A 12,307-nucleotide genomic window follows, 5' to 3' on the forward strand; every position below is an offset into this window, starting at 1 on the left:
ACTGGAAAGGGAAAGATGTATTGAATGGTCACCGATGGTTATTTCTCTTTGTTTATCATAAAACTCAACAGTAATTTTTGACCTTTCTTCTACATCACTATCATCAAAATGACTTAACTCCCATCAAAGCAAAAAACAAAACAAGAAAACCCCCACGGTTTGAAGGCAGGAAGGGATAGAAGCAGAACAGAAGGCTGTCCCCTTCCTGTGCAGGGCTCAGGGCTGCCGTGATGGTTATGCAGGTCAGGCCTGCACACGGACAAGGCCAGGAGGGACTGGGGCCAGCATCAGCTCCCACTCAACCAGCCAAAGGGACCCAAGCCCCCTTGGAGGAAGGGACACCTTCTCTTCTACTTGTTCTGCCCAGAGTGGATACCTTTTGCAATCTGTCTGCCCAGAGGGGGCGCCTTTTTCCAATTCTCACAAAGACGCCACGTGTGCCAGCAGGGGCTCTCCCAAAGTTTGAGAGACAATTTGCTTATTGATTAACAAAGAAGGGCTGGCATTTACTGTGTTCATCACCAGGCCCAATTAGCAGAGAGTATATACATTATCATTTAACATGTCACATTAAAATATTCTGGCAGCTCCAGAGGGCTTGTTGAATTGGAATTCTACTTGGGTAACTAACAAAACAATTGGCTGAAATAAATTCAGTGCAGATTAAATGATGCTTTTCACATAGGCGCACAAGTGGCTAAAACACAGAGGCAGAATTAGAGACTGCCTAAGCAAATACAGCAGGCTGGAGAAGGAATGTAAAATGAGGCAGAGAGGAAGCTAAAATATCGACAGTCCATTATCGTGGCAGCTGCGGGTCCTGTTTCTATGTCACCAAGGCCGCTCTCGGATTCTATGATCTCTTAGACAAATGGGATGGATCTTCACCTGAATAAACCCAGATGGAACAAGCATTGTTTAAAATGAATAGAGCCATGACCCTCTGCGCGTGTGAGAGCACTATCAAGCAAGAAATTAGTCATGGGAAAAATGGCCAAATCACACATATCAGCTTTTCTCACTAGAAGTCTAAAATTGCTACTGACAAAACTAGGCCAAATCCCAATGAGAACTATTTGAAGAAGAGAAAGAAAAATGACTTTTACCTGAACTGAAAAGAGTAAGGCAGAGGTGAGAATAGGCTTTTGTCCTTAATTATCTAGTTCGGCAAAGGACCATAATCTCAAATCCAAAAATACGCTGTAAGAACTGTAGTTTCCCCCTGCCCACTCCTGCAGTGTCTCCCTCCCTAACAAATTTTAAAAGCCTAAGTGTCGCAGTACGGTTGCATAGTATGTATTCAATAGTATTCATTAAATGAATGGCATTTCAAGTTCTTGTTAAGGAACAAGGTGCTCTTTTTCTTCCATCCTTGCCAAGCAGCACATTAAATAAACCTAACTCTGCTGCAGAATTTTGGGCAGCTGCTGTCTGGAACAGGCGATTCATCTTGGCTGTGGCTTTGGCTCAGAGCGACACGGGGAAGGCAGACAGAGAGACTGGGCCGCCTCGAGCAGCCCCACTCCCCTCGGTCTCACACTCGCATTAGCCTGAAAGGGATACAAGTGTGAAGGAGGGCAGCGTGCCAGCGCGTTTCCGCCAAGGTAGAGCCCTCGGGCTTGTTATTACAGCTGGAACAGTCGGCGTGTTGCTGTTTCCTGCATTGTGAGGTACTTCTGCTTTGAGGCAAAACTACTGTTCCTCTGAAGTAACAAGAGTTTTCAGCCAACCAGAGCAGGGCAAAGAAATATAATGAACTGAGTAAAACTCTGCTTCTGCAAACAGCAGGGTGAGTCTGTGTGCTGGGGGAAATGAACTGCTCCAAATTAGCCCAACCAAGGAGTTAGGGGAGGAAAATGACGGCATGATTTCACGGGTAACTGGTTTCCCTGTTTTAAACGGCAAACATGTTCGGGGTGTTAAAGGAAAGAAAGGTTTCAGAAGGTGCTGGCAGGTTAAAAAGAGAATTCCCTCATTATTATTAAATCAATAAAGGTCTACTTATAGAACTTGCCATAAAGAAACTCTTGTTAAACCTGATTTTATATCAAAATAATGATTTAATTCATTTGTTTGGAGGGTATAATTGCCATCTATCTATCCAATACCCATAAAATAATGGTTTTACTTATTTGATTAAATTCTGTTATTGCCAAGCCCACCCATTTTCCTTTTCATTTACGTGTAGAAACTTTTCAAATGCTGCAAGTAAAATTAAAAGAAATGTTGAAAGAGATATCACCATTGGGTTTCATGTAACTCAGATGGAAAAAGGAAGATTTAACTGGCATTAATTGAATTTACCTTAAGGTGAGAATCAAAAGAATTCATCTGTAAAGATAATTGTGGCCTGTCATCATATATGGCATAATTGTTGTTTTATTTCAAAACAATAGGAAAAATAAAAGACAGACATTTACTTTAACTCTGTTCCAAAAAATAAATATCTAAGCCTTCCTAAATCATAATTGTTTAATGTGAACATTACATTGTCTACCTCAAAAATCTAATTGATAGAGTGAAGCATCCACACCCTAGAACTGTCTTACTACATGTTGAGTCTGTTATAATTAACACTCATTCTATACCAAAAGTGATGTTAAACGCCCAAACTTTGCCCTTCCTATGTATCAACCTCAAAATGTTAAGGCCAGGACATCTTATACTTTTTAAAAATATGCCAGAATATCTTGGCATCAGTTTCATACTAAAATCTAAACCAGAAAAAATGAAATGTAAGTCAATAGGTAATACACAGACAGCAGTAATCAAACTAATTCACATTATGAAGTGTCCTTGATTTCTAAGATCTCTATAACCTCCTGTCGGGTATTTTTTGATTCATTAGATGCCTGGTTTTAATCAGATAATCCTTCGACATTATCTGTTTTTTATCTAACATAATACAAATGTAGGTAACTGATATTTAAATCAGAATGAATCTATTAAAAGCTTCCTGTTGAAGATGTGAATCAGGAAGATTCTTAACTTATGGTCCAAGTTCTAAGAACATAATTTCCAAAAATGTCTTCTACAGAAAGCTGGTGATCCTTGACATGTGACTAGTTATCCCAAAGAAAAGAGGTTCCATGGACAAAACGGCATTTAGAAAATAAATACAAGTCATTGATGAGTTTCATTTCTGTAAGACTTCTCAGAGCATTTCATATTAATAGTATTTCTGGGGAGTCCCCAGGGAAGTTATGCCTTGGTAAACCATCTGACCAGCGAACTCTCCTTTTCTCATAGAATACTAATTAAAAGTCCATGGATCTGTTTCATGGAATAGTTTCGAAAACACTGCTCTAGATACATGAGTGTTTGAATCAAGAAGAGGAATCGCAATTGATCCATAACAATTATAATTCAGTTTTAAGTTTCTGGTAGCCAATGTGCCAACCTGCTCAAGCAGAAGCAGAGTAAGAGGATTGGGTAAGCAGACAGAATCGAAGCAGGAGCCAAACAACCAAAGAGAGTCTGAAGCCCAGGGCACATAAAGGCCATGCCTCCCAGCGCTGCATCAAAGACTGCAGGTGAGCACGGAGCTGGGTCAGAGTGGTGAGCCCCAGCGACGCGTCTAAGACAGGATTTAAGCCAAACACAGAAGGAGCTCATTTCTTTACAAATAAACTCATTTTACAAAAAATAAACCAAAATACAGCGGATAAGAGCAGCAGGCTTTCTCCTCAATCTAAAGGACTAGTCTTTCAATCCCGCATCCCACAGAAAAATGCAGGTTTTAGGCTAAACACTGGCCACTTTTACACTGAGAAAAGCAATCAAGATGTTAAGATTTTCTAAGTTTTTATTGATCTGCTTTCAGTTTTTAAATCTGTAGTCAGGATTTATTTACAGGTCAAATTATATGTTCTAAACTATAAAATTCATCATTGATAGCATTAATGAAATTAGACAGAAAGTAAGTCTGGGCCAGGAACAGGAATGTAACTCCAGTCTTGCTCCAAAAATGAATGATCATCTGAGGAGGCACCAAAAGATAATATGCAAAGTTCAGAGGCAAAGCCAGACCAGGAAGCAAAGGAACAAGAGAAAGAGAAGCAACCCAGTGCATTGGCTTAGTTTCTCTCTCTCTAGATGACCTACCTGGTCAGGGGATCTAACTTCCTACCCTGAGAGCATCTGAAGGCACTTCTTTGCCTCTGATGTAAGTAATAAAAATTCCTTTTGAGTTTTTATCACCGTACTACCTTTAGAGTGAGAGGCAGGAAAGCAAAGCCTTCAGTGATAGAAAATGCCTATTTTCTTAGCCTTAGACAAGGTTGTGTTCTATGGCTATGCCTGAATACTTGTAATGGAACTACTGAATGTACTTTAGGTTTACTGGATAGTTGCCCTCCTAGAAGGCAAGGACCACTTGCATCAGCTGACAATGAGTCCACTATTAAGCTCTGGACGTAGCTCATCAAAGCACCCACATCTATAGGACGCTTATTAGCAAATCTGTAACTAAAGTCCAAGTTTGGAACATGTGTCTAATTGTTGTCGACCTATGAGAGAATACTTCATTTTCCTCCAGTTAAAGAGAGTGAATAAGGCATCAGGAAGGAAATACACAAAATATCTTTCATATAAGCAGAATGATGCATTACTTAAGATAAAATGTCAAGTTAATTTAGGTTGTTATAAGTAAGAATTCACCGAGGTGTACACATACACAATCACATGAGTGCACCCATAAAATATAATGCAAAATGGAGGATTTTACACACAGGATAATTTGCATATTCATATGGAAAACATATATGAAGTATCTTAACCCACATTCTTCCAAGATTTCTAGTTAAATGCTGTGGCTTTGAATTATTCCTGTTATTTCAACTTTCTAGGGATGTCCTAGAAGAAGCTGGAAGACACTAATGGTGAGACTTTAATATCTGGTGACATTCCACAAACTAAATTCATCTTAATCATAAGAATTAACATCATCAGAAATACTGAGGAAAGAAAAACACTTTAATTTGACAACCAACTGTTAAAAGATCCCCTGGAAAGTGGACCATGCACACTCTTTTTCCACACTTCTGATTGCTAAATGGAAAAGTTGCTTCTTGGCAGACTCAAAAATGACACATACTGAAATGGCAAGGAATGATGGAAACAAATCAAAACATTAGAAATGATCTGCTCTGTTCAAAAGCTAGAGCTTATACCCAGGAGTAACTCAGAAAGATTATTAAAGAGCCTGGGTCTAGAGTAAATCTAGGATAGATCCTCCTCTCCCGCTGACAATTCCTTTCAATCGCCAAGGTGAAAGGAGACTTGGCATCAGCTGCTCGCAGATAACTGTTCAGTTCTTTCCTAGCCTGCAGCTGCCAGGCTGCTCTCTGTGGCAGGCCAAGCTGAGATCTCACCACCATTTTCTAGCTGGTATACTCGCTGGGTGGTGTAATAAATGTTTATGTTTCTTCTGTTTTTTTGTGCTCATAACCCTTCTATCCTGAACTGTCTGGTCTGAAAATCAGTTCTCCTCATCTAATCATGATTCCTTCTGTCCATCTGGGGACAGTACTGTTTGATATTTTTTTCACTATAAAATTTCCAGAACGGTGGAAGTTATTACATTTCCTTGCTCTTTCAGTCAAAATGGTATATAAGTAATAAATGTATGCAAAAGTAAATATGGTGTGTAAGCTGGAAGTAGTCATGTGAAATGAGCTTTTGAATGCCCATATGATAAAAACACAGCATATGGCAAGTATCATGGTGATAAAAACAACTCAACATAATTATTATTAACTTTGAAGTTTTGGACTTTTAAGTTTCATCAAAGGTTTCTTTTCTTTTCCTTTCTCTTTCTCTCTGTCTTTCTCTTGCTCTCTCTCACTCTTGCTATCTCTGTTTTGCCTGTGTGTATATACACAAGACCAAAGCAATGAAGACTAATGCTCATTATCCTCTGGATCATGAAATCCGTCAGTTGTACATATTTGGTTAGTAGCTAATATGCAGGGCCGATATTTGTAAATAATTCAAAAGCACGTCAATTCCCCCTAAGATTTGATCCTATAATCTGTAGAGACCAACCTTCTGTTAACAGCAACAAGAAAACCTCCAGGGCTGCTGAAGTGACTCCACTCCACTTCGAGCGTTAGGCTGGCCGTGTTTCTAATTTGGGGAGTAATGAGACCAGAAAGCTAGATCGGCACCTTTCAGACTTCTCACTTGTCTTATGCTGAAGGAGAAGCATAATGTGGTTTAAAGCATAGACTTTGGGTTTTGAAAATTTTAACCTCTAATTAATTATCAGAGAATTGTCATCAGTCTGCTGTGATAGTCAGTTAACATTCTCTAAATCAGGTAACATTCACGGGAAAAGGAATCCACATATGTGTCAATGTTTTGTTACACAAGATCCCATGTATGTCATTTTGAAAGGTTTAAAGACACAGGGAACCCCACTAAAACTTAAACATATTTTTACGGCTTTCAGGATGTCAGATCTTATTCTTTCCCACTGACAGAGCAGTAAGATCTTAATTAGAGTGTGAAAGAGGTTCTAAAAAATTTCTGGGTGTCTGAGTCTTCAAAATATACAAGAGATTGAACCTGTTATTTGGTTTGACAGGCACAGTATGGCTGCAGGTCAACACACGAGGATCAGCCTAGTTTTTTTGGTTTTTTAAAAAATACTTTTCACAGCTGAGAGGTAAATAGCCACTGTATTTTCAAAAAGGCTCTTTGAACCCAGGACTCTAGGACAGCTTGACATCAAAACCGTAAAGCAAATAACAGTCACATGCTTCAAGGAATTTATGTCAAGACATGTCTACTTATTAAAGGTAAGATAATAAAATGAAAAGGACCATATATAGAAAATCCTAAGGATTCCATTAAAAAACTATTAGAACTAACAAGTTCAACAAGGTTGCAGGATATGAGATATAGGACTAATATATAAAAATCATTTGCATTTCTATACAGTTGCATTGAACAATCAGAAAAAGAAAATTCCATTTACATTTGCATCAAAAAAGTAAAATTTTTACAGCTAAATTTAATAAAAGTACTGCAAAACTAATACTCTATAAGCTACAAAATATTATTGAAAGAAATTAAAGAAGATCTAAAAGAATGGAAAAACATCTCATGTTCATGGATCAGAATATTCAACATGAAAACAATAATCCACCTCAAGTTGATGTAGAGATTCAACGCAATCCCCAACAGAATCCCAGCTGACTTCTTTGTAGAAATTGACAAACAGATCCTAAAATTCGTATGAGAACTCAAGGGACCCAGAATAGATAAAACACTTTTGAAAAAAAAAGGGCACGTAAGTCTCACACTTTCCAATTTTGAAATTTACTACAAATCAACAATAATCAAAACAACGTGGTATTGATATAAGTATAGATAGATAGACATGTAGAAATAAACCCATAAATCTATGACCAGCTGATTTTCAACAGGGTGCCAAGGCCATTAAATGGGAATGAATAGTCTTTTCAACAAATGGTACTGGGATAACTGGATATCCACATGCCAAAGAATGAATTTGGACTCTTACCTCACACCACATACAAAAATTAACTCAAAATAGATCAAAATAAAAGTAAAACTTAAGGTTTCTAAAACTCTCAGAAGAAAATATAGAAGTCTTTACGAGTGGGGATTTGGCGATGTTTTCTTAGATATGACGCCAAAGTACAAATTACCAAAGAAAAAATAAATTGAACTTCATCAAAATTAACAACTTTTGTGCTTCAAAGGACCCTGTTGAGGAGATAAAAAGACAACCCACAAAATGGGAGAAAATATTTGCAAATCACATATTTGAAAAGGCACTTGAATCCAGAGTATACAAAGAACGCTTACAACTCAATAACAAAAAGATAAATAATTAAAATTGGGCAAAAGTTCTGAATAGACATTTCTCCAAGAAAATTCATAAAGGCCATTAAGCACATGGAAAGTTGCTCAACATCTTTAGCCATGAGGGAAATACAAATCAAAACCACAATGAGATATCACCGCACACACATTAGAATGGCTATAATAAAAAAATCTGATAAAAACAAGTGTTGGCAAGAACGTGAAAGAATCAGGACCCTAATATACTGGTGGTGAGAATTTGAAATGGTGTAGCCACACTGGAAAACAATCTAGCAGTTCCTCAAAAAGTTAAAGCTAGAGGTACCATTTAGTCCAGCAATTGCAATCGTTGTAATCCAATCAGTAATGCAATCATTACACAAATAAGAATTAGGATACTTTTATGTAAGAAATCAGAGATTTGGGGGTATTTGAGAGCTCTTTGCATAGTCTTGGTTTGTAAGACTGCCTGCTGTTCTGCTGGGGAATCTTCAGTGGTCCTGAGAGTTTACTGCAGTGGAACAGGAAGAAGGGTATATCTCATCGCTTAACCTCTATGTGCCTCAGTTTCCTTATACGCAAACATGAGGGTTTAAAAAAAAAATGCCTACCAAGATGTTCATGAGGATTAAGTTAAATAATAACGCAATCATACGATAAATAGTTTCCTTTCTTATCCTACCCATGAAGCTACCTCACAGTCGGTCTATTGACGTCACTATGCGGAATGAGGATGTGATTTCCCAGAGGTGCTGCCAGTATGCCACTCCTGGTCACCTTCCTCTGTGGCTCTTACCTGGACTGTTCAAACATTCACACAGAAACAACTCCCAGTTCAGTTTCAACCCCTAGCAAGGCATGTTATTTCCAAAGCCTATATAAGAAGCCCCAGCCACAGCTGTGATCTAGGATTCTGTGAGTTCTATGGAGAATAACTAAAAAGTTTTCAGCATCTTCTAGAACCAGCCTCAACCAATGAGGAGAGGTTCTGTAATCCAGAATCAATATGTGAGTCATCTGCTGAAGCGCAGTGTGCAGGAAACTCTTCCAGCTGACAGGGGGCTTTTTAACTGAATAAGCCCAGTCAGGACACACACATCACTGGTTCTTACGGAACTCCCATTGCTGAAGTATTCTGTAGATCGCATACTGCAAATTCCATTAAAACTTAAAGTCGATCTGAGAATCTGCAGGGAGGAAATCACACAATTTCCAGATTTGATATCTGATTTTGGTCCAATCAAAGCCTCCCAAAAGGCCAGACTTCAGCCCAGCTCTAAGACTGTTTAATGCCATTCAGGCCTTTACGTAAATGTTTAGCTTTTCACGTCTAAAGGAGCTCAAACAATAACAAAAAGGAAAGGTTATTTTTGGTTCTAGGTCAGACACAAGAATGACATGGAGGCATCAGATAAGTCATGAAGGTGACAGAGCTATCCCGGATTTTGACACAAGGAGGCAGTAGAAGAAACAACCTCTAATTGGTGAGTAGGTACAAAGGAACCAGTCCCAGAGACAGTGATTAGCTGGAGAGGCAAGAAAGGGAAATTCCTGTGAGGGACTGGAAAGGAGAAAGGAGTGTCTCTAGGAAGGAATTATTTCTAAGAGACACTACCAAAAAAAGTGAGAGGAGAAATTGAAAGAGAAAAATCAGTATCATGGTGATCCAGTAAAAGTCAAAAAAAAGAAAAGATCCTTAGTAAATTTGATGAACAAAGCATGACACTTTTCCCAAATATTCTAGAAATGGAAGGTGGCAGAGGCAGTCTCCAAAAGAGATCAAGTTCAGAGATCCTGCAATTTCCACCAAGTATTTCGTGAATAACTATCATGTGTCTTTTTCTGGACTAGGTCCTTCATGGCAGTTGGGAGAGATACAGAAGATGTTTATGGCCTTGTCTCTACCAGGAGCTTACAGAAGTTTTGCAGAAATAAAATTAATAGATAACATTTTGTAGTTAATGAATATAAAGCAACCAGAGAACAACTAAACACCAAATATGTGGAACTAACTCTAAGAAAAGTGGGAGCTCTGGGTCCGCAAATCTCAGTGTGAGCTGGAAGAGCCAAAGATGGGCTCTCGGAAGGAGTGAGTGTTCGGGCAGAGAGAAGAGCAGAAAGTTAGAAAGGTGAGGGGCGTGTGTTCCCTGAGAGAACCAGAGCAGAACTGCAGGCAGGATGAGGCAGAGGATCTGGGGAGGCTGGGGCACGTGTGCGGGGTCACGCTGGAGAGAGGGAAGCAAGGTTGAATAGGTTCCCCCCGAGCCACGTTTGGGAGCTTTGAAGAGCAGACGGAGTGTGCGCTTGAGGGAGAAGGCAGCAGAAAACCCAGTTCACAATGCTGACTGAAGGAATGCACGGCGATGGTACTTCAGTGCTTTGATGTCATAAAACAGGCCCCTGGAAGAACTGTTAAAGGCACGGGGATTATCTGTGAGAATCGAAACCAGAGATGATACACGAACTAGAACTACGGCTATGGAATTCAGAAGAGAATTCAGGGCCAGACGTGCAAAAGTAGAAATTACCATTTTCAAGTTCATTTATTTGTTCTTTTGGTTTACTTTTGGGCTCCGTTCACCCTACAAGGCATTTGACTTGCACTTTACATACAAGAGAACAAAAATGAAATTAAAACAACTAATAAGGAAATTGAAGCAGTGAAAAATTGGGAAGCAAGAAGCATAGTGAGGAAGCCTGGAGAGGTGTGAAGGTATCCAAGGGGCGGGTGTAAAGTGAGGCAAGTAGAGTGAGCACTTCTAATATGGAGGCAAATTCATTAATTCACTCTTCATTCAACTCCATCTATGGAGCACCTACTATGTGCAAGGACATAGTGGGGATACACATGGTTCCCTCTCTCCCAGAACCCACAGTCTGGTAGGAGACAAGGAAGCGTAAGCAAACATTTGCAGGGGGTTATTATAGTCATACATTCAAGGTTTAGAGATGGTTAAGAGTGAGAGACATCAGCTAGGACTCTGGAGGGGAATGAGATGAACGAGAGAGCTCAGAGTACAGACACATCACAGTGCTGGGACACTTGTGTGAAAGCCAGGAAATTGGAATAGGAGGGCGGTAGTTACTCCAGATGAAGAAAAGCCAAAGGGGAGGGCTACATAGAAAATACAGGCCATGGAAGGATGGGGGTTAGGTCCCCAAGGTTGCCCATGTCAGAAAAGCAAGCATCTTCCAGGTCAGTAGTCAAGTCTGGGACAAGACTGGAAGTAGTGACTCATTTGCAGGGGAGCTAAGATAGTCAACCACGAAAGATAGCAGACCGACCTCATCTACTGCCCTCTGATTGAGCTGCAGGGAAAATCAAACCCCTATAAAAAGGCAACTATTATCTTACAAGTACCTGCTACCATAAAGAAATCAAATAAACAATCTATTAATTTCATTAAATAAGAATTGAAGATTCCTTAAATCTTTGAGCAGTTTCTTCAGCTGAAATATTTACATTGTACTCCATTCTTTCCAATACTTTCTTATCTACTTTATTTAGGAATTATTTTTCGCTATGGATATAGCTAGACACACATACTTCCTACTAAGCTGCTAGTTTTCAGCATGGACGTACATTAATTCACAGCATTTTCAGAAGTATTTAAATCCTCCACTAGGAAAGTGGACATGTTTATGCGCCCATGACCTTCTGTGGGGAGTGAGACACCAGATTAACTCCTGAACACTGTGATTCAAGAAGATAATGTTCTAATCAGAGAATAACTGATTTCAAACAACTTAGGAAGAATAATAAAGGAATTATTTCGCCACAGTATTGTTTTTAGTTATTCAATAATGTTCAAACAACTCATCATATTCGAAATATCTTGACATAAAAGTTACCCTTCTTTGTAAAGTGACCTATTTCCAGTTATTTTCTATATCCTTTCTATATTCTTCTATCTCCTTCCTATATCCTATATCTATATCCTTCAAAGTACCATTACTCAGACTTTGACAGAGCATTGCACTCATAACATCTCAGATCAGTTCTACCTCTAAAAAACTTCCAGGTAAGAAATTTTATAGTTTGTTAGAATTCTTTCTACATTTAACAATATTCATTGTCAGAAAAGTTTTTCTTATATTAAACCTATTTCACAGAGCTGCAATTTTAACTCATTTCTTCCTTTTATGAATTCAGTGGAAATAAAGAACCTTTCATATGCCCTTCAGCTATAATAGCAGCTATTATTTATTGAGCACTTACTTTGTGCCACACACTGTGATAAAAGCTTGACACATTAACTCCTTTCCTCTTCATAGCATGATTAAAAAGTAAATATTCTTATTGTCCCATTTAGCAGAAGAAACTGAAGCTTAGACAAGGAAAGCCTTGCTCAGGATCTCACAACTAGTAAGTGATGGAGCTGGGACTCAGCTGAGGTCCTTCCTATTTGTAATTATCAGGAACTTAACTGCCTCCCAAGAGTCCTCTCTCAGCATTGCCTTTACTGTTCCTAAA

General features: G+C 38.9%; 1 protein-coding gene across 2 annotated transcripts in view; it reads right to left on the reverse strand.

The window, feature by feature from the left end:
• Positions 1-12,307, reverse strand: part of VCAN (versican) — a 105,668-nt gene that overhangs the window by 69,178 nt on the left and 24,183 nt on the right. The gene's annotated exons all lie outside the window — the stretch shown is intronic.

The sequence above is a fragment of the Equus quagga genome, chromosome 7, assembly GCF_021613505.1.
Source record: "Equus quagga isolate Etosha38 chromosome 7, UCLA_HA_Equagga_1.0, whole genome shotgun sequence".
NCBI classification, from domain to species: domain Eukaryota; kingdom Metazoa; phylum Chordata; class Mammalia; order Perissodactyla; family Equidae; genus Equus; species Equus quagga.